The sequence below is a fragment of the Artibeus jamaicensis genome, unplaced genomic scaffold (assembly GCF_021234435.1).
Source record: "Artibeus jamaicensis isolate MK-2021 breed Jamaican fruit bat unplaced genomic scaffold, CSHL_Jam_final contig_482, whole genome shotgun sequence".
NCBI lineage: Eukaryota > Metazoa > Chordata > Mammalia > Chiroptera > Phyllostomidae > Artibeus > Artibeus jamaicensis.
The window spans coordinates 719125-740083 of record NW_026521857.1 but is presented as its reverse complement, the minus strand read 5'-3'; the positions used below and the strand labels follow the sequence as shown (position 1 = coordinate 740083).

General features: G+C 40.5%; 1 long non-coding RNA gene across 1 annotated transcript in view; it reads right to left on the bottom strand.

The window, feature by feature from the left end:
• Positions 1-12614: 12614 nt before the first annotated feature.
• LOC128627893 (uncharacterized) overlaps positions 12615-20959 on the bottom strand; it is a 28741-nt gene continuing 20396 nt past the window's right edge. The window contains exon 3 of the long non-coding RNA XR_008392186.1: positions 12615-12848. This is a non-coding gene — a long non-coding RNA (uncharacterized LOC128627893). The remainder of the gene's footprint in view (positions 12849-20959) is intronic.

Sequence of the window (20959 nt, the reverse complement as noted above, 5' to 3'; positions counted from 1 at the left end):
TTTAGCCTTAACTCTCCCAAATGTGCAGATGGCTCCTTGAGTACTGATATCTTTCTGCTGAACATCTTTATCCAGATGTCCCATCATCAAGACCCAAATCTAGCATGGTAACAGCCCTTATTCTCCAAGTCAAAGACTTCTGTTTATGACTTTGGTCAGTCAATTTGGCTAACAATCTGGAAGTTATCACTGCCTTTTTCTGCATCCTCAGTAGCACAGACAACTCATGGGTCCTGTCTTCATGGCGACGGTCCCCCTGCCCTTCCTTTGCCACACCCTATGTTTAAGTTTCATGTCTTTTTGCCCAGATGAACAGAATGTGCAATATTATGCATTTAGAATGTTGACCTGTGACAAATAGTCAGACATTTATCCAGCAAGATGGGCTTATTTGGGAATAACAATGAATTGCAATTCATGATAGATGGTCTAATGGTGAACCTCTCAAAGGTCCAGAAAAACAACGGAGAAAATTGTTCTTTTATGAACTTGGAAAGGGCTGTTGTAAACAGAGTTCATTGGAGAAAATAAAGTATGAAGTATAGTGACTTTTAATTGTTTAAGTTATGGTAGTCTCCCATTTGTTAAGCTGTTACTGGGTAAGGAGAAATCTTTTCTTCCTTCTGCTGAGGTCTTAAAGTTAAGTATCACTCCTTGTCGTAAGTACCAGGTACATCTTTTCCCATTGGGATCAGTAGTGTGTATTGAGTGAAATCGCATGAGAATTCTGTCTTCTAACCTCCTGATCCCATTTTAAGAGATTTCTGTTTGTTAATTTTCATATGAACATCAAAAGGAAATATGAGAAAAAATGTTTTCATTTTAGAAGATAAGAGAGTAAGCTTGCCTAGTATTTATTACAAGGATTGACACTGTGGCCCTCATTTGGCCAGTATATTATATGGTCATTTGTGAAACTGAACAATAGGAATCCTGAGAGCATAGTGGGAATTCCACTCTCAGTGTATCACTATGCACTGAGTTTTGCTATGAGTTTTCAATGGGCTTAATTTTGTAAAAACAAGACCTTAAAAGAGTAAGTCATTACTAGACTGGCCAGGCAAACCTTTTGTACTACACAGGAGTTTTCTGGTTTTCTCTTAGCAAAATATATAAAGACAAATAATGCATTTTTTCCTTTAAATGATGGTGCTGGGTTTCTGAGAAGGAAATTGTGAGACAGCCTGCTGGATGATCATGAAGGCATGCCCTCGTTTCAACATGAGTGAAAGGAAGGAGATGAAGACAGCAGAACCAAGAAGAGGAAGAAGTCAAACTACACTGCAGGCCAAAGACTCCTTGCCTGACCCCACAGTAGCTGGAATGGCCCTTCCCAGTAGTCCTTTATTAGGTGGAGATGCCCAGATTGTTTTCATGCAAGGATCGGTCCCTGGATGTAGACTACCACAGGAAGGAGTGTGGATGAGGCAATCCCCAAGTGCCGCCAGCATTTCCTACATCTGGAGCCATACTCTGACATCAGTGTGGAATACATACGGGTAGTTAATCACAGTGTCCATCCTAGAAGGGAACTATACAAAGTTTGCTGACCTTTTCTGCAACAAAATGACAGAATGGCTCTCTAGAGCATAATGCATAGCAGACAGTTCTGGGGGGGAAAACACATGTAATCTGTTTCCTCAAGATAAAGAGGATCTCTTAACAATAAATGAGAAAGCAGTTGCTTTAGAAAGAAATTACCCTATTGAGGGAATATTTTGAGAATGTTTCTACTGTCATATGACTTAATTGTCAAAAACTACATACTTGTGTTTACAGTCTGCATACAAACTTGGAAACAGAATTTTTTCACCTGTTTAAATAGCTCCAAACAAACAGTTCCCATGGATTTTTAACCTATTCAGAAAAATAATTTAAAAAATGCAACATCTTCCAACTAGTGTTTGAAAACAATTAACACAAGAGATGTGGAAATTTGCTAACTGAATATCAACAAAAATCTTTGTATAGTAAATGGATGGGTTTAAAAAAACTTTTATCACAATTGAGAAAGGTGGTCATAAATGTCCTGAGTTAATTTAGATATCTGGATATTTTGAGTCATTTTTCACAATTATGACAAACATTAAAATTAAGTATTAAGATAAACCAAACTTAGATCCCCGAGCTGTTGAATTTCAAAGTGTTAATCATGTTCAAAAGATTTTTTTAAGTAATGAAACCTATTTGGTGATTGTTATGAATTGAGTTGTGTCCCATGAATAGATCAGTGGAGATCCTCACGCCCGATACCACAAAATGATTTATTTGGAAATAGGGTTGTTGCAGAAAGAGAGGTAACCACCCTTTTTGGAAGTTTTCCTTCCCCACAGAAGACATGCATTAGTGCCTGTTTTCACTATTCAAAAGAAATCTGAAGAGATCTTTGCTGTTACCAACTGAAGCGGGGACAGCTCCGGTGAGAACTGTAACTATGGCGGGCCTGGGGACCCAGAATGAGCAGGAGCCGCTCTTAGACAACCGCACAGACAGAAACAGTCACATCACGTTTCTTTTTTGAAGACTAATTTGGGTCTGAAGTCTATTTTAGAAAATAATCTTCATAGTCGACTTCCGCCAAGATGGAGGCATAGGTGGAGACGCGGTGCCTTCTCACACAACCAAGTTTAGAGACAACTAAATATTAGCAATAGAAAACACAGCCAGAACACAGAAAATTGAACTTTTCGGAAGTCTGTTAACAACAAATTCTTCAGCCTGACCGGTAAGGGGGGAAACCAGCAGCTGGTGGAGCGGGGTTGCACAGGAGGACTCGGTCAGACGGACTCAGGCACGGAATCCAGGCGCAGGGTTGGACCTAGTGAGCAACCAAGTGAGTGACCAAGCGAGCAACCAGGCCAGCAACCGCGGGGAAACAGCGAGGGATCAGGGCTGCGGGCTGACCATGGTCGTGCATTGGTGCGCGGATAGACAAGCAAAGGGAGTGGGTGATTGGACCGGGACCCAGCTGGTCCCCACAGCTAGCGGCAAGGAGGGCGCCGCCATTTCCCTGCTCTGACCCCACCTCCACATACAGCGTCATAACCCAGCAACTCTGAGTGGCCCAGCCCAGGTGAACCACCTAAGCCTCTGCTCCTCACCCAGTGGCACTAAACAGCAGAGGGTGCCGCCATTTGCCCGCTCTGACCACGCCCCCACATACAGCGTCCACAACCCAGCGACCTGGGAGTCCAAGGCTCTGCTCCTCACACTTAAAGGGCATGAACAGACCAAAAATGGCTCAAGAAGATCTCAAAGCCCCAGAGCCTATAAATCTAAGCAATGAAGAAATAGAAAAACTCTCAGACGCACAGTTTAAAACACTGGTCATCAGGATCCTCACAGAACTGGTTGATTATAGCCACAAATTAGACAAATATATGAAGGTGAAACTAATTGAAATGAATGGAATTGCACAGGACACCAATAGCAATAAAAAGGAAACTGGGACTCAAATCAATGGAGTGGACCAGAAGAAACCAAATAATGGCCAAACAGAAAAGAGTCAAGAAGCAAGAATTCAAAGAAATGAGGAGAGTCTTAGGAACCTCCAGGACATCTTTAAACGCTCCAACATCCGAATTATAGGGGTACCAGAAGGGGAAGAGGAACAGCCACAAGTAAAAAACTTATTTGAACAAATAATAAAGGAGAATTTCCCCAATCTGGCAAAGGAAATAGACTTCCAGGAAATCCAGGAAGCTCAGAGAGTACCAAAGAAGTTGGACCCAAGAAGGAACATACCAAGGCACATCATAATTACATTAGCCAAAGTTAAAATGAAGGAGAGAATCTTAGAAGCAGCAAGAGATAAGAGGACAGTCACCTACAAAGGAGTCCCCATCAAACTGTCAGCTGATTTCTCAAAAGAGACCTTACAGGCAAGAAGGGGCTGGAAAGAAGTATTCCAAGTCATGAAATCCAAAGACCTACAATCAAGATTGTTCTATCCAGCAAAACTTTCATTTAGAATGGAAGGACAGATAAAGTGCTTCTCAGATAAGATCAAATTCAAGGAGTTCATCATTACCAAGCCCTTATTATATGAAATGTTAAAGGGACTTATCTAAGAAAAAGAAGTTAAACATGAACAGTGAAAGGACAACAAACTCACAGTTATTAGCAACCACACCTAAAACAAAAGCAAACTAAAAGGACAGCTAGATCAGGAGCAGAAACATAGAAATGAAGATCTCAAGGAGGGTTAGCAACAGGGGAGTGGGAGGAGGAGAAGGGGAGAGAAGGTACAGAAAATAAGTAGCATAGACAGTAGATAGAAAATAGATGGGGGGCAAGAATAACATGGGAAATATAGAATCTAAAGAACTTGAGACACATGGACATAAACTGAAGGGGGGGTAATGGTGGGGTTGGGGGGTAGGGTGGAGGGGAGTGAAGGGGGGGAATAGAACAACTGTTAACAGCATAATCAATTTAAAAAAATTTAGAAAAAGAAAATAATTTTTAAGCATAAGAAAAAAACAACAACAAAAAAAACAAATTGAAGGGGAAAGTGAAAATAGCATTTAGTGCGTGTTTTTGCAGCAACCCCTCACAAAAGCAGGGTGCACCACAGCAGCGAGAGTGGCGCCTCCAAACTCCTTCCCCAGGAACCAAACACAGCATCTCAGCATTGAGCCACCAGAACTTTGAACTTAGACTCTGATTATCTGTGGTCTATCTCAATTTGTTCTGTGCATCTATTAGAAAGGTGTGTCCTAAGGTATCAGAGAAGCCTATAAGGCAAGATGGAGGCATAGGTAAACATGGCTTGCCTCCTCATACAACCACAGCAAAAATTACAACTAAATTACAAAGCACTTATCGCCCAGAATTCCAGAAAATCGAGCTGTATGAAAGTCTTACAACCAAGGATTTAAAGAAGTCACATTCATCCAGACAGGTAGGAGGGGTGGAGATGCACAGATGCAGAGATACAGAATCGGTGATCCCACACCCATATGTGGTAGATAAAAATAAGGAGGGTTACCTCAGGAGTGAGACTGGCCCAGGGTTCCAGTGCCAGGAACACAAGACCCTGTAAAAACCAGTGGAGATTGGAATGGCAGAAGAAACTGTGGGATTCTCAGGTGTCTCCTCTTAAAGGGCATGCAACTGTCTTAGGACTTACATAGACTTACTCCCTATTGGCTCCAGCACTAGGGCAGCAGCTGAAAGAGCACCAGCGGCATGTGGGGAGCACCTGAAGTGTCTGGCATTAGGGTGAGTGCCAGGGCCAGCTTCCTCCTGGACAAAATTCCAGAGGCCAGGCAGTGGCCATTGTCCCTTTTCTGAGCGCCTTCCTATACAGAGTCACAGAGTAGTGATGCCATATTTGAGACTCCATAAACCTGGTACATGGGTGCTCCTCCCTGGCAATTCCCTAGAGCTCTGTCTCATTCAACTTACAGGCCTGCTTTTCTACAATAGGCCACACTACTAAGACAGAGAGTGAAAGCAGCTCTACCTAATACATAGAAACAAACACAGTGAGGCTGCCAAAATGGGGAGACAAAGAAACATGGTCCAAATGAAAGAACAGAACAAAACCCTAGGTAAAGAACTGAACAAAATAGAGATAAGCAATCTATCCAGTGCAGAGTTGGAAACCGTGGTCATAAGGATGTTCAAGGAACTTAGTGAGGACCTCAAAAGCATAAAAAAGATCCAGTCAGAAATGAAGGGTAAACCAAGTGAAATTGAGAACAATTTACAGGGAGACAGCAGTAGAGCAGATGAAGCCAAGAAGCAAAATACAAACAATCAGAAGAACAAGAAGAAAAAAGAATCCAAAGCAATGAGGATAGTATAAGCAGCCTCTGGGACAACTTCAAGCATTCCAACATCCGCATCATAGGGATGCCAGAAGGAGAAGAGAAACAGCAAGAAATGGGAAATCTATTTAAAAACTAATGAAAGAAAAGTTCCTTAATTTGGTGAAGGAAGAAGACATGCAAATCCAGGAAGCACAGAATAAGATGGATACAAAGAGGGCCACACCAAGACACATCATAATTAAATGCCAAAGGTTAAAGATAAAGGGAGAATCTTAAAAGCAGCAAGAGGAAAACAGAGAGTTACCTACAAAGGAGTTCCTATAAGACTGTCATCAGATTTCTCAAAAGAAACTTTGCAGGCTAGAGGGGTCTGGCATGAAGTGCTCAAAGTCATGAAAAGCAGGGACCTACAGCCAAGATTGCTCTACCCAGCAAAGCTATCATTTAGAATTGGAAGGCAGAGCTTCCCAGACAAGAAAAAACTGAAGGAGTTCATCATCACCAAACGATTATTATATGAAATGTTAAAGGGACTTACTTAAGAAAGAGAAGAAGATCAAAACTATGAATAATAAAATGGCAATAAATACATATCTATCAACAATTGAATCTAAAAAACAAAATTGAGCAAACAAGAAGAACAGAGACAGAATCATGGATGCAGACAGAGTTTTGGTGGCTCCAGATGGGAGGTGTTGTGGGGAATGGGTGAAGAGGAGAGGGGATTGAGAAGTACAAATATTAGTTACAGAATAGCCATGGGATGTAAAGTACAGCCTAGGAAAGGGAGTAGCCAAAGAACCTATGCATGAACCGTGGACCTGAGTTATGGTGTGGGGATTGCCTGAAGGAGTGGGGGTGCTGGGTGGAGTGGGGCAAGGGGGAAAATTGGGACAACTCTAATAGCATAATCTATAAAATATAATTTAAAAAATACCATATGCTAGAGGGGCACTCTGATCTTCTTTTTTCTTTTCCCTGAAAGCAGGATATAACACTCCCATGTGAAAGGTGCCATCCTGATACCAGGAGGGAGGGAGACAGGGATAGGAAATGGCGGTGGAGGGAAATGTGTATAAACCAGCCTTCTTAAACTAAACCTTATCTTCCCAGCCATGTCTCCATGATTAACTGCCCTAGTGCAAGCCCCTTTGTTTCATCACATTTTCACAATTTACTTTTTTTGTGTGCAACCTAAAAATAAGCTTGGACCCTCACTGCTTCTTTAGGCCTTTATTTTTCTTGTGAAGTCTTCCATATACATGTAAAAATTACTGAATAAAATTTGTATACTTTTCTCCTGTTAAACTGTCTTGTCAGTTTAATTATTAGGCCCAGCTGAAGACCTAGGGGGACAGAGAAAAAACTGTACTCTTCTCCAGTCTCCAGGAAATCTAAAGGAGGCCAAAGGGGTACAGATGCAGGCTAGGAAGGGCTAGGCAAGGGCATGGGGAGGGCCGAGAGATGAAACAGAGAGGCTGGGTTCCAGAGGTGTCATGAAGAAAGAAGCTGTGTGAGAACCAGGGAGAGGAGTTCAAATTTTCCGTTTACATCTTATTGGAAAAATATTTTTATTTCAAATACACTACTATTCTCTACTTTCAATCCAAACATATGGAAATCCATGAGAATATGGCTTAAGTCTTGTCAGGATAAGTTACAGTTAAGCACCAAGCACACACCAGTTTTCCCTATGGCAACTTAAGCTGCTAAGTATAGTAACAGATTTTTATCTACACAAATAGCCATTACTGTTGCTAGGAAGAAAGAATATATGTCTAATACTCATTTCCTTTCTCGGTCTAACCATTCCCATAACAGGTAGAATTTTTAGTTTTAAACCATATGTATAAGGGGTTTTATTGTAGCTGCTTAGGTTAATTTGTTAGTTTTAAAGGAAAAGCTAAACAATTTATAATTTAAGAACTTTCACGATGTCATAGGTTGAACATTGATTGTGGATATTGTCTTGGTCCACTTGGGCTGCTACGACAGAAATATTGTAGAACTGTGTGGCTTAAACAACGAACATTTATGTTTCATAGTTCTGAAGGCTGGAAGTCCGAGATCAAGGCACCAGCAGGTTCAGTGTCTGGGAAGAAACACTTCCCGGTTCCTCAACAGCCATCTTCTCACTGTGGCCACACAGGGCAGAAAAAGGAGAGCTTTTCAGAGTTCCTTTGACAAGGGCACTATTCCTATTGATGAGGGCTCTCCCTTCATGACCTAAATACTTTCAAAGGCCCCACCTCCTGATACCATCATACTGAGGGGTTAGTATTGCAACATGTGATCGGCAGGTGGGGGAACAAATATTTAGTTTCAACGGACATCATATTCTTTTCCTTTAGCAGCTCAAACTATCTTATCTCTAAAGTACCATAACCACCTTTGCCTAACAAAACAATTAGGTAACAATATAGACCAGAGTGTGTGTGTGTGTGTGTGTGTGTGTGTATGGTGGGGGTGGGGGGGAACTAAGCAAAAAGAGAAGAATTACTAAATCATGTCATGTTTCCCTTGGTGATACACAGAATGAAATCTGCATCCCTCAATTTGAACAGTTGAGCCCTGACTTTTACATTCATTGGGAAATGCAGTGCTTTACTGGATCTTTATTTTCTAAAAAAATATTTTAATTTCTCTTTTTCCCATATACTTTTAGGAAGTTAATCAGTTGAATAATAGTTATTTCATATCATTTGAATTAGGACTGGGGGGAAATTGCATTTGGGGGTTGCCAAAATCACTTTAATTAGATTTAATATTGCAACTCAAGCGACTATTTTCAAGCTGCTGCTTAAAAAATACTTATCAATAGAATACTTTCCACCTTATCATGAAAATGTAAACTTATGCTCAAACTTTACATTGTAACTTAAAGTCTGGCTAACAGTAGCTAATAACATTCCTGTGGTATGACTTGTCTACTGGCTCATTTAATTGCCACTTCAATTCTATTAGATAGGAACTATTATTATTCCCACTTTATAGATGAGGAAGCTGAGGCACAAGATGTTAAGTGACTAGACCAATGTTATGTAGCCAATAAATGGGAGAAGCAAGGTACAGACCCAGAAAGTCAGCCCTGATACCATGCTCTTTGCCATTCTGCTCTTCTGCCTGCTTAAATAAGAGGTAAGTGGTTATTGGGGTGGGGTGGGGGGTGAGAGCGGAAATACTCCAGTTTGCCTCCATAACATTCTAAAAATCAAATGCATAGTTATGTTGTAGGTTGGGCAAATATCAAACAACTGATACCTCTAATGTGAATTAATCCTGGAAGACATGGCAGGTTTTTCTGCCATTTAGTCTACCCTGGAAACATACCTTTCAACATTCCATCTCACACCATAAGTAAGACAATGCAATACAGTCTTAGGACGTTTTGTTGATGAATAGTGACCAAAAATAAAAATAAAGAAACCTTTAGTTCCGATTTTCAAACTTCAAGCCAAGACACATTCACAAGTTGCAAGAAGCATTTTTAGTGGATTGTAATAGAATAAAAAAATCAGAATACATTTCATAGTGTAAGATATTATCTTATTTATGAAACTTTTATCTTTGCACAGGATCACAACCTAAGATATATTTCTTACTGTAGGTTGCAAACAAAAAACGTTGGTACCTACTGATCAAGTCCATACCCCTGTGAGACTAAGACCAAACCTTCACTCAACAATGGCTGCATATCTGATCTTAAGTGCACCCCTAAACATCCAAGCCTAGCACTTACCACTTACTCTGACAGCTTTTGTTGCCTTAAGAATAACTCTGGATCATATTTAAGATTGCTACTTAACATTTGAATCCTTTGCCTTGCAGTGTCTTACCTTGTTTTCATCTGAAACTATATAGTTATGATTTATAGGTGGTTTACAAGTGAATACCCCCCCAAAGTAGATAGTTTTTTCAACTCAAAAAATCACCAAAGAGCTGGAAAGGACTACCAGAAATCTTCAGTCTCTTGCTATTTAAACTATGGTACACAGACCAACAGAATCAGCATCACCAACAGAATCTCCGGTTTCCCCCTAGGTCTCCTTCGCCCTGGGCCTACTCAGTCAGGATATGCAAGATCCACAGCTGATAATTTATGCACTGATCTTGTCCTTAGCCTCCCTCTAAGTCTTAGTCAGGACTTTCGGGTATTAGCAAGAGGAACAACATTTATCAACTTAAATTTAATAGAGCTTTCCCCCAAAACTAGAAAATGGCAAGGAAGAATAATTAGAATTTTTATACTTACATTTATATTTATATTTATATATATGAGGTCTGTCCAGAAAAAGTCCAACCATTGTTACTATAATGAGAAGGGTGTGTGTGACATGTATGTAACCTGGCAACCAAGGAGAGTGGACTGGAATGCACATGCATGAACAATGAGGACTTCACTGTACTAGTCAGTGGGAGTGGTAGATGCCATTGAGTGAGCATGTGATATGTGTGGCCATCACATTCAAAATGACTGGATGAGTAGAGCAATGCATTTGCATCAAATTTTACCTTAAGCTTGAACATTCCTCCATGAATCTATTCAGGCGATTGAGAAGGCCACAGCTACAGGCAACTGATGATGGGCAGCTTCATCACAACAACACCACTCATGCATCATACCTCATGCAGAGCTTTTTGGCAAAACTTCAAATTACCCAGTTGACTCAGCTCCCTACAGCCCAGATTTGGCATCCTGTGACTTCTTGCTTTTTCCAAAACTAAAATCACTTTTGAAAGAAAAGAGATTTCAGACCATCAATAAGATTCAGGAAAATATAATGGGGCAGCTGATGGTGACTGAGAGAACTGTGTGAGAGCTCAAGGTGATTAATTTGAAGGGAACTGAGGTATCATCGTCCTATATACGATGTTTCTTGTATCTTGTATTTTCCTCAATAAATTTTTCATATTACATGGTTGGACACCTTCTGTACAGATCACATAGAGATATAAAACATGTGAATGTATATGTGTACAGTATTTGTATATACCTATGTAAATATGTATGTATAATAGTTTCTTTGAAACTATTACAAATCTGTTTTTCCAACTGAATACAAATGCATGAGAAAGACAAGTTTTGTGAAGCAAGAACTTAGCTTTATAGATAAACATGATTATTTACATCCTCATACTCTGGTTACCTCACCTACTATTCACTCTCTCACCAACTTGCCCACCTGCTCTAATTCACCTCCTTATTCTTTCCCATTTCCCCTCTTTTTCTATATACTTTCTACTGTTCTTTTGTCTCCCAACACAAGCAAAAGATCGACCTTTTGCCCATTCTGGTCCTAGGAGTGCTACCTAAATGGACTTCTGTGTGTGGATGTATCCTTATTAGTTTGTGTCTATGATACATTTAATGAGATTTATTAGGGGGTTGTAATGAAACATATAGTGAAATTTTACTTTTTAAATGCATTTATTTGGTTTTCAGCAATGGTCTAAGGCATATGGAGACAGGGTATAAAGATGAAGAGGATGTTGTCCTTATGTTTTTTACAGTTTCAAGGGGAGCGATAAAACATGTTGTGCAGAAATGCAGATTCCATGTAAAGAAAATGTAGAGAAGCACAAGTAGGATTTCTGGTCGGGACACAGGCTTAGGCTGTGGGTCCAGTTCCCGGTCAGGGCACATACAAGAGGCCACCAATCAATGTTTTTCTTTCACATCAATGTTTCTCTCCCCCCTCCTTTTCTTTATCTCTCAAATTAATAAGTATGTCTTCGGGTAAGGACTTAAAAAACAAAAAGAAAGAATGGCATTTTTATAGGTGGAGACAAGAGAAGGAGAAAAGAAAAGGGCATTTCAAGTGAGCGTGGTGGATGTCCTCAGGGCACGATAAACAACCGTATACAGAACCTATGAAAGGGTGAGGTTGAAAACATAGCAAGTGCCTAGTTATAGAGAACTCAACATCGTGCTCAGGCACTAGGTTCAGTTCTAGCGTCTAAGGGAAACCACTCTTGTTATATCCAATCAGTTCTTCTCCAAAATCCAGAGGAGTAATTTTGTTTAGAAACACTGAGCTGATGTTGTCCTGCCTATAGCATCTGCCCTATCCCTCAGTTTCCCTTTCCATCAGCTCCCGTCATTCTTAATTATAAGAGCAAAACTCTGCCGTCACTCTTTGGTCTGGCCTTGCCTCACTCCCCAGTCCTCTCAGAGCCTGATCTCTTCACTGGAACCTTGCTGTGTTTTGCTCCTGCACCACCTGGGCTTCCTCTCAACCTGTTGCTTTCTGTGCCTAGAATGCTCTTCATCTGGTTTGCACCTGTCCATCAGTGTCCGTCCATCTCAGACAAATTACTGCTTTCTAACTTAGTTGACCTAAGTTAGGTCTCTCTGTTACATATTCACAGATAACTGTGTCCTTTCAAAGTACATCTCATAGTTCATAATTAAACACTTATTGATCTCTTCATTTGGTGAAAAGTCTGCCACCCAATAAGACTGTAAACTACCTGAAGGCATATTAACATCTTTTTAGCTCAAATTGAAATTCCTGCCTTTAGTACTGTACCCGTCACATTGTTTGTTAAATGAATGATTAGGAATGACATGATTTGGACTGAAAGTTGGCACATAACTCAGAATACATTGTAGAGAGATTGGGCACTGGTAAGTACAGGCCGTGTGAGCATGGGGGGCTGTTTTGCCGGAGAGTGGCATGGTCTCACACATTTCTGATTTTCACTACGTACTTTTTTTCCATTGTAAGTGTGCAAACTATTTATACATAAATGACTGCATGTGCATCTGTATTTCTCCTACAGTATCTGCAGGAGAAAAATACCATTTATAGATGAATACAAGGCAGAAACCCCCAAATAGACTTTATTTATTAAAAATTGTGCATTTATTTCTACATATTTAAACTTCAGCCATCTTCAAAGAGCTCTCCATATGATGCAATACACCTATTGAGATGTTTTTCCACTGCTCAAAAAGGTTTTGAACTTCTCGATTTTGATGCCTTTTAGTGCTTCTGCCTTTTTTTATTTGTTTGTTTGTTTTACCTCTTCCACATTGGCAAAACGTTTCCTTTTGAGGACTTTTTTCACCTGGGGAAACAAACAAAAGAAGTCACTCAGGGCAAGATAAGGTGAATAGGGAATGTGGGGGATGGGGGTCGTGCAGTTTTTTGGTCAAAAACTGCTGAACACTCAGTTCAGTGTGGGCAGGTGTGCTGTTGAATCACACATCATGAAATAGGCAAATGCATTGAAAGAGTATTAAAAAAAATTCACTGAAGCCAAATGCAGCCTCTCTCAACAATGCCAGCTGGTATACCAATAGAGGTGGGTTCCTAAAACACTCACCTAGTGGGGGAAGCCTGTACCAGAAGGGGCCCAACCTCCAGAAGATAATCCCATTTTGGGGGGTTCCCCCTCGTAGTTTGTCAGAAGGACATTTGCTTAAAGGACAAACTTCTTTTAGTACAGATAATAAATAAGACATTCTTCACAGTCTATATTTGAAAAGCAGTAGTCAAAAAATCACATTAGTAGGAATAATCTATATTTATAGAGGTGCACATTTCTCCAGCAGAGGGAGCTAAAATATAAATTTGGCATAGTAAAGCTTAATGAATGTTCTGTAAAGTAATAGATTTGCTTCTTGAGTCTTGAGCATCAGATTCTTATAGCAAATATATCTAAAAAGGATTAGTCTTGTATAACATAGGCATAGGAGGTCTAAGAACCAAACTTTTTAAAATGTAAAAATTTTAATATTAAATCTTAAATACAAGGGCATTTCCTTCATGTTGCCTTGTCACTTTGTAAAACTTTTAGTTAATGTTCTCAGGGAAAAAACAAACTTGCTGTAGGATGATGTGTTATATATATATTATGCATAATATATTATATATCATGTCAATAACCAGGAGATTGGAAAATGAGCCCTTTAAGAATGGCAAAATTATCATTAGTCCCTCAAATTTGTAGACCAAATTTTATCACACCCATCAAGCTAAAACTTTTCTGAGGCCATGGAGGGCAGAACCTGAAGCCATGTTCAGAGTGTAGGGTAAGTGGAGGCAGTCTGGCTTCCGCACCCAGGTGTCTGGGTAGCTAAGGGAAGCAGCGATTCCATAGCCTTGAGATTAGGTCCAATAAACTGTTCCCATAACATGAGGTGGATTCGCATGCACAGAATTATGTCATGTCACATAATTTCTGGCATCCTGAGGTTTTGTTTCCCTCTAGTACGTAAACAGGCAGGGACTCCTTGCTGCAGGCAATGATGATGAGAGACACGCAAGGAGACAGGTGCCCCAATGGGTGCCACACTGGGGAGCAGGGGCCAAGACATGAGATGTGCAGATAGACACATAGCTTGTGGCGTGCATGGTTCGCCCACCTGTGAATGCCAGACATCCCTATGGCTCCGTGAATATTTTTCTGTCTGCACGAATACCATGAACCTGCCTGGCCTTGATCTAATGCAACACAGGAGCTTGTGCAGCAGAGCGATGACTCATGGGGATGATACGCCCCTTGGAGTGGCGGACAGCTCGTTCGTATCTCAGGAGGATACCACCCTCTCAGAGAGGGAAGCAAAACAACGTGTGCCTATCAGAGCTGATGTATATGTGTGCCTGTCAGGACTGAGAGAAACAACATGTGCTTGCCCAAGTGAAGATAAATATGTATATGAGAAATTGTGCAAAATCAACATGACTTTGTAAGCGAAAGAGGCGTAAAAGCAGAGGACTTCAGACCATGGACTACATGTCCCCAGAATGAGTCACTTTGAGAGGACCTGCCCGGTCTGCCTCAGGAGAGAAAGGGTCGCCTCACTTCTGTCCCCCTGACTCTGCCTTGCAAGAAGTTGATGGCCAAGCCCAGCTGCCTCCCAGACCAGATCTGACCTGGACTCTTGGGACTTGGGTTATCCTCTGACTCTCTTGTGCAATGTTATTGCTGATTGTTTGTGAATGATTATTATTGTTAATAGATTAGTATGGATTAGGATCGACTTTGCATTAATAAAAGTTGAGTGAATGGCACAGTCACTTGCATGGACTCACTGTTATTCCTTGGAGCCGCGTCACCTGAAGAGCAGGTGGGAGTATAGGTGGCCTGGCACTTTCAGTTCCTGAGGCCTGGGTCAGATGACCCGAAACATACTGTATCATGAAACATAAACTTGCAACAGAGGTATAAGAGTTTATTTTAGGTATAAAAGGTCATCTGGAGGCTCATTTGCTTAATCTTCGGGAGCTTTTAAGAAACCCTATACAGAAGTCATGCTTGTCCAGATAAAACTGAGATAACACCTTCGGTGTCGGTAACTTAAACAGCAAAGGTTTATTTCTAGCTCATGCTTCATGTGCACCATACAGTTGGCTCAGAGCTCTGCCTAGTGTTGTTACCATTTGAGGAATGAGGTTGACGAGGAGCCACCACCTTGAAAGTCACCAGGCACCTGTCACCATGGCAGAAGGAAAGAATATCATGGAACATCATGCATTGGATTTCCAAGCTTGTCTGGATGTGGCATCCATCACTTTCACTCACATTTTCTTAACTAAAGCAAATCACTTGGCCACATGTACCTTGTAGAATTCTGGCACAACAGTACTATGGTTCATCTGGAAGAAAACCAGAAATATTTGATGGGTAGCCCTAGAAACTACCACTAAATACCAAACTACCACTAATAGTAAAAATACAAAGATAATAAAAGTCATTGTAAATAATATACCAGTAACAGAAATGTTGATTTTGAAGTTATCATAATATCTTCCGAGTAAGGGTTTGTAGGCTATATTATTAACCCAACTTTCTTCCTTAGTTGTAAGAACTGCTAGTATGGATAATTAGAATTAGGTATTATCAGCCCCATTTTATACACATAAAACTGAAGGTTAGGGAAATGAAGTAATTTGCCTGGAATACATAGTTAATAAGCTGAGATTTACACCATTCTGATTGCAAAGTTCATGTTCCTAATATCTAGGTTATACCATCTCGGTAAATGGGTTAGGAGAAATTAATACTATCCTGAGTGTGGGCTTCATTTTTATTGGTAAAAATAATTTAATGATTAATTACCAATAATTACCAAAAATACCAATAATTTGTTTTAATTGGTAAAAAAACACAATTGCTTTTGGCTTTTACATTCCTTGCTATATATGGTTTAGAGGGGAGAAGTGGATAGTAGTTTTACTTCAGTTCTTAAGTTTTGCCTTGCTTAATGTTAAAGCCTGTTCATCTTTTTTGAGAACACAATAACTCCTGTGTGTATAAAGAGATGGGAAAAGCTGGTCTTGGGAAAAAGGGTCCAGCAGCCAGAGGTTAAGTTTTTACTGTTGATGAGTGACAAAATAAAAGTGAAAAACTGCCACTCAATATTCCCTTTTTTGCTTAACCTCATAAAACCAGAGAAACAGATGTCTCTAAAAAGCTGTAAAATGGAGTAGCCCTATTAAGTACTGGAAAGAAGAGCTCCTTTTCTTAATGTAACAGACCTAAAAGAAATCTCAGATGGATCTCCTGCTAAGCACGTAGGGTTGACTGCCTCCTGCAGTGATAGCCCTCACTGCTCACCAAGAACAATACAGGGCTGTGATCAGGTTGTAATCAGAGAGACACAAAACTAGTTATCTCGGGAACCGAGGCTCTCCTGCCAAGGTGGACCTGGCAAGTTGCCTGACCTCAACAAAGCTGAAGAAAGCTTTAGGTCAGAAGCAGTCTGGCAACAGGTGTCACTAGTAATCCAAAGACAATCCCAGGCTTTTAAAAAGGGACAGGCAAAGAGATAATTGGCAGTTAGGGATGGTCAATATACCACCCCAATGTGTATCCTGCTGGAAAGGAGGTGCAGGTGGGTAAGGTATTAGCTCCCCTTTCCTTATGGTGCAAGCTGCCGAGTTATGGAGAAAGCTGCAAAGAATACTTGGTACATTTCCACAGAATCAACAGGGGGAAACAGAAGCCCTCAATGAACCTCATTAGAGCGTGGAATTACATTTTAATACTCACCACCTTCATTCCCCACCCAGCTAAACTTTGTTTGCTAACATCCTATTTATTATTAAGGGCCTTGCAGTTCCCATGAACTCAAAAAGCTTTTTCTAATCCCCCAAATGAGAATTCTTTTTCTCTCTGTTCTGTCTCACTTTTTATTAGTAGCTTCATGATAGCACAGTCCTCTATCCATTGCATCTGCTTGTATATCTGTCTATCTCCCTTCACCCTAACCTCTGAATCGTGAACATTTGGAAGCAGTGACCAAATACAAGTTTTCTGCTGACTTTACCCAGCTCCTGTCCAGTTCTGTGTACACAGAATATGCTTACTACATGTCTGTCGATTTAGATCAGAGGTGTCAAACTCATTTTCACTGGGGGCCACACCAGCCTCGCAGTTGCCTTCAAAGGGCTGAAATAATTTTAGGACTGTATAAAATGTAACTATTTCTTAACTGTTAAGGAGTTGAAATTACATTCATCCCTTTGAAGGCAACCTCAAGGCTGATGAGCCCCCTGGTGAAGATGAGTTTGACTCCCCTAATTTAGATGGACAACGTGAATATTTTATGATGGCATTCAGTTTCCTTTGTTAATCTAAGAACCATCCCAAAGACTCATAAAAGTACCAATAAAAATTAAGCCCACACTCAGTATGGCATTAATTTCTCCTAACCCATTTACTGCAACAGTGTAACCTAGATATTAGGAACATGAACTTTGTGATCAGAATGGTGTGAATCACAGCTTATTTGTATTCCAGGCAAATTGCTTCATCTCCCTAACCTTCAGTTTTATGTGTATAAAATGGGGCTGATAATACCTAACTTACTGAGCTAATGTGAAGGTTAAATGAGATAATATATGCAAAGCACTTGCCACAGTGCCTGGTTCACTAAAAGGCCTCGAAAAGCAACTATTTCTAGTATCACATGCATTCCCACAAGCTCCCGTGACTCTGAGCACCGTAATCATAGAAGTTCAAAAGTACACTGTTTAAAAACTGATGAGAAAAAGAGAGTCTATAGACCAAAAGAGAATGAAAAGATATATCAATCAGCTGCAATGTATAAGGAAGGACCTTGTATAGATCCTAATTGAAACTAATTGAACACTAACTTTGTATTAAGAAATTACTATTAATTTTAAAGTGATAATAGTATTGTAGTGATAATAGTATTGCAGTTACAATTTTTAAGAGTTCTTACATGTTAGAGATACATCCTAATACATTACAGATTAAAATTTACAATATCTGGGATGCTTCAAAACAAGCTACAGTGGGATTGGGGGAAGCAAGTAAGGGTGTAGATGAACCAAAACCTGGGTGTTCATTGATAATTATCGAAACTAGGTAATCGGTTCATGGCAGTTCCATTTGTCTGAAACTTTGGAGTCTCCATAAATATTCATCTATCCGAGTATACGCATAAGCCATTTTCTCCCTGGGAAGCAGTTTCCAAGATGGAGAAAAAGCCCTGGGGAGTGCTCTGGGAATCAGTGTCGGTGAGGGCGAGAAGGAAGCAGGGCTAGGCAGCGGGAGGAGGACCCATCTGGTCCCTTTGGGCACTTAGTGGGTAGGGCAGCCCTTCAGAGTGGTTCTGAATTAAATCGAGGGAACTGGGCCTTTCTATCTTCACTTGACTCATCGCTGGATACGGACACAACCTGGGCAAAGGAGGGGTGTTACTCTGAACAAGGCAGCAAGGCTCTCTAGCCTAGACTGAGTCCAGAAACATACTTGGCTATCTGAAGCCAACACTTGCAGAAACTGGGGGAATAAGTGGGCATGAATAGTAATAAATATTGGTCAGTAGCAAAAAAAAAAAGCAAAACAAAAAAAATGTTATTTATTCCATTCGAAGTACAAAGACTGGATTTTTCATATCCTTAATAATGACTTTCTGATAGCAAATATTTTACTTTTGTGTGCATTTTAGGAAGTCAACTTCCCCTTCATTTTTCTATCTCCCAGTTGCTAGTTTGAGAAAGACATTTCTGTCATTCTATAGAATGGATGCAACTGAGTAAGGGCTATATACTTACATATTTCTTCAGGATGATAATGAATAGCTTTCTCTTGAAACTTTCCTTGAAAGGCAGCTAGAAAGTCAGTGAAAACATTGAAAATCACTAACTAGATAGTCACACTAATACATTATTGCGGTCAGTCTTGTTCTCTTTAAGTCTGAACGGCAGGCTTCCGTCCCAGTCTCGCAGCAGACTGGCCAGACCGTGCCCTGGGCCCTCTGCGTGTGTGAGCTGCTGGTGGCTGTGCCAGACAGTGGTGACTCAGGTTTGACACATGATCAATCTTTCCTCTTTTCTACCACACTACGCTTTAAAATTTCAATGAAGAACATATGCAAGATTTTTTTCAACTGAATAAAATACTAGTAGATCCTGAATACCTGAAGTCTTGGTGAGTGTAACTGAAGAGGAGGCGTGAACTATACTTAATAACATTCTGTTGGATGACTATACAGAGAAAAATTATTATCACTAGTCCACACAATCAGTGAGTGAAAAACTAATAATATTAAATCACTAGAAAGTACAAGAACTAATCCTTTGCAATTTTAAGGTTTTCACTCTTGTTCGGTGGCATATCAGTGGAGTGGGAGTGATTCTGAGTGCAAGCAACAAGGTGGGGTAACATCTGCTGAGAATGTAATAACATGTTCTTTAATGGATTAAACATCTGTTTGACTTTTATTATCATGGTGTGATGGGTTTGGGAGCCTGGGCAGGGACAAGGCTCTTCCGCTCTGTGTGAAATTATAACAGAGTAACTTGGCCACTGTTTTAATAATATTAATAGCTGTGCCTGCTGGGAGCCAGGGAGAGGGGCGAGACTCTAACCTGTGATGTGATATAGCTGGAGGGGCTTCCTGCACCTGTGAGAATGGCTTTGAGGTGGCTTCTACAACAGTGGGCCATGCTTGCCTGTACTAACAGTGGCAGCCAAGAAAGGCAGAAGAAACCAGACTACTGGCAAGTGTAGCTGATTGTGGGAGGAGTAAAAAAATGGGGTTATGGAGGAAGATGTGCAGGGGTATTTAAACCCAAGCATGGCAGCCAAGCTGGTGCTTACCATGCAGTTTGGGGAGCAGAGAGGGGGCCCTCTTGACCACGTGCCTTAGGAAGCAGGAAAGCAGGATGTAGAAACCTTGCTGAGCCCTCTCTCTCTTAATGGTTGGAAAGGATGCAGAAGGATTTCCCCTGGCTCACCATGAGGATGTGGTTTTGGATTAAGAATGGGAGTCTAGCCAAGCTATAGACTTCTATTTCTTTTCCTAACATATGGTACCCATGCCTGGCCTGCTTTGGCAAGAGGAGGGAGGATTGTGTGTTTTGTGCATGTTTTAAAGGGACTTTGGGATTTAACAGCAATATTCTGCCATTATTCTAAAATTGTATAACTTTTGAATAAATAGCTCCTTTCCTTTTTATCAAACTCTGGCATTGAGAGCCACAGTTCCTAACACGATGGTGGCGGGCAAAGACAAACCATCATAAAAAAAAAGACCCCGGGGGTGGGAGTCTTGTTTCTGTAACAAAATCAGCAGAGGTCACTCGGTCACCTGAATTTAGCAGATAGCTGGGCCTGGATGGAAGGTCCAAGAAGGCTTCACTTACATATCCACTTCTTGGTGTTCCTCGAGGTGGCTTTTTTCTCTTAACATGGTATCTCATATTTCAGCATTATGCTTGAGCTTCTGTACATCCAGGTGTCTAGTTTCCTCAAGTAAATGCAGAACCTGCCAGTCTTCTTATAGACAAGACTCAGAACCAGCATATGATCATGATTACTGTGGCCATATTTATTGGTCACACCAAGTCACAAGATCAGTCCAGGTTTAAGGGGAGGGGAAACAGATTTCATCTCTTAACATATTTATGGGGGGAAAAGGAACATAAGACAGCAACACCTTTAGTAATTTGTCTACCTCAGGTAAAATATTAAAAAATCTCACATAAATATGAGACAAAAAAAAAACTCGAAGAGAGTTCATTATCAGAAGACCTATACCACACACACATAAGAAGTTCAAGTAAATTCTACAAGCTGAGGAATATGATGCTTGGCAAAAAAGCTGGATCTATACAAAGAAATGAAGATGTCCAGAAATGGTTAAACTGAGATCATAAAAGATATTTTGTTTTTAATTACTCTAAAGGATAATTGATTAT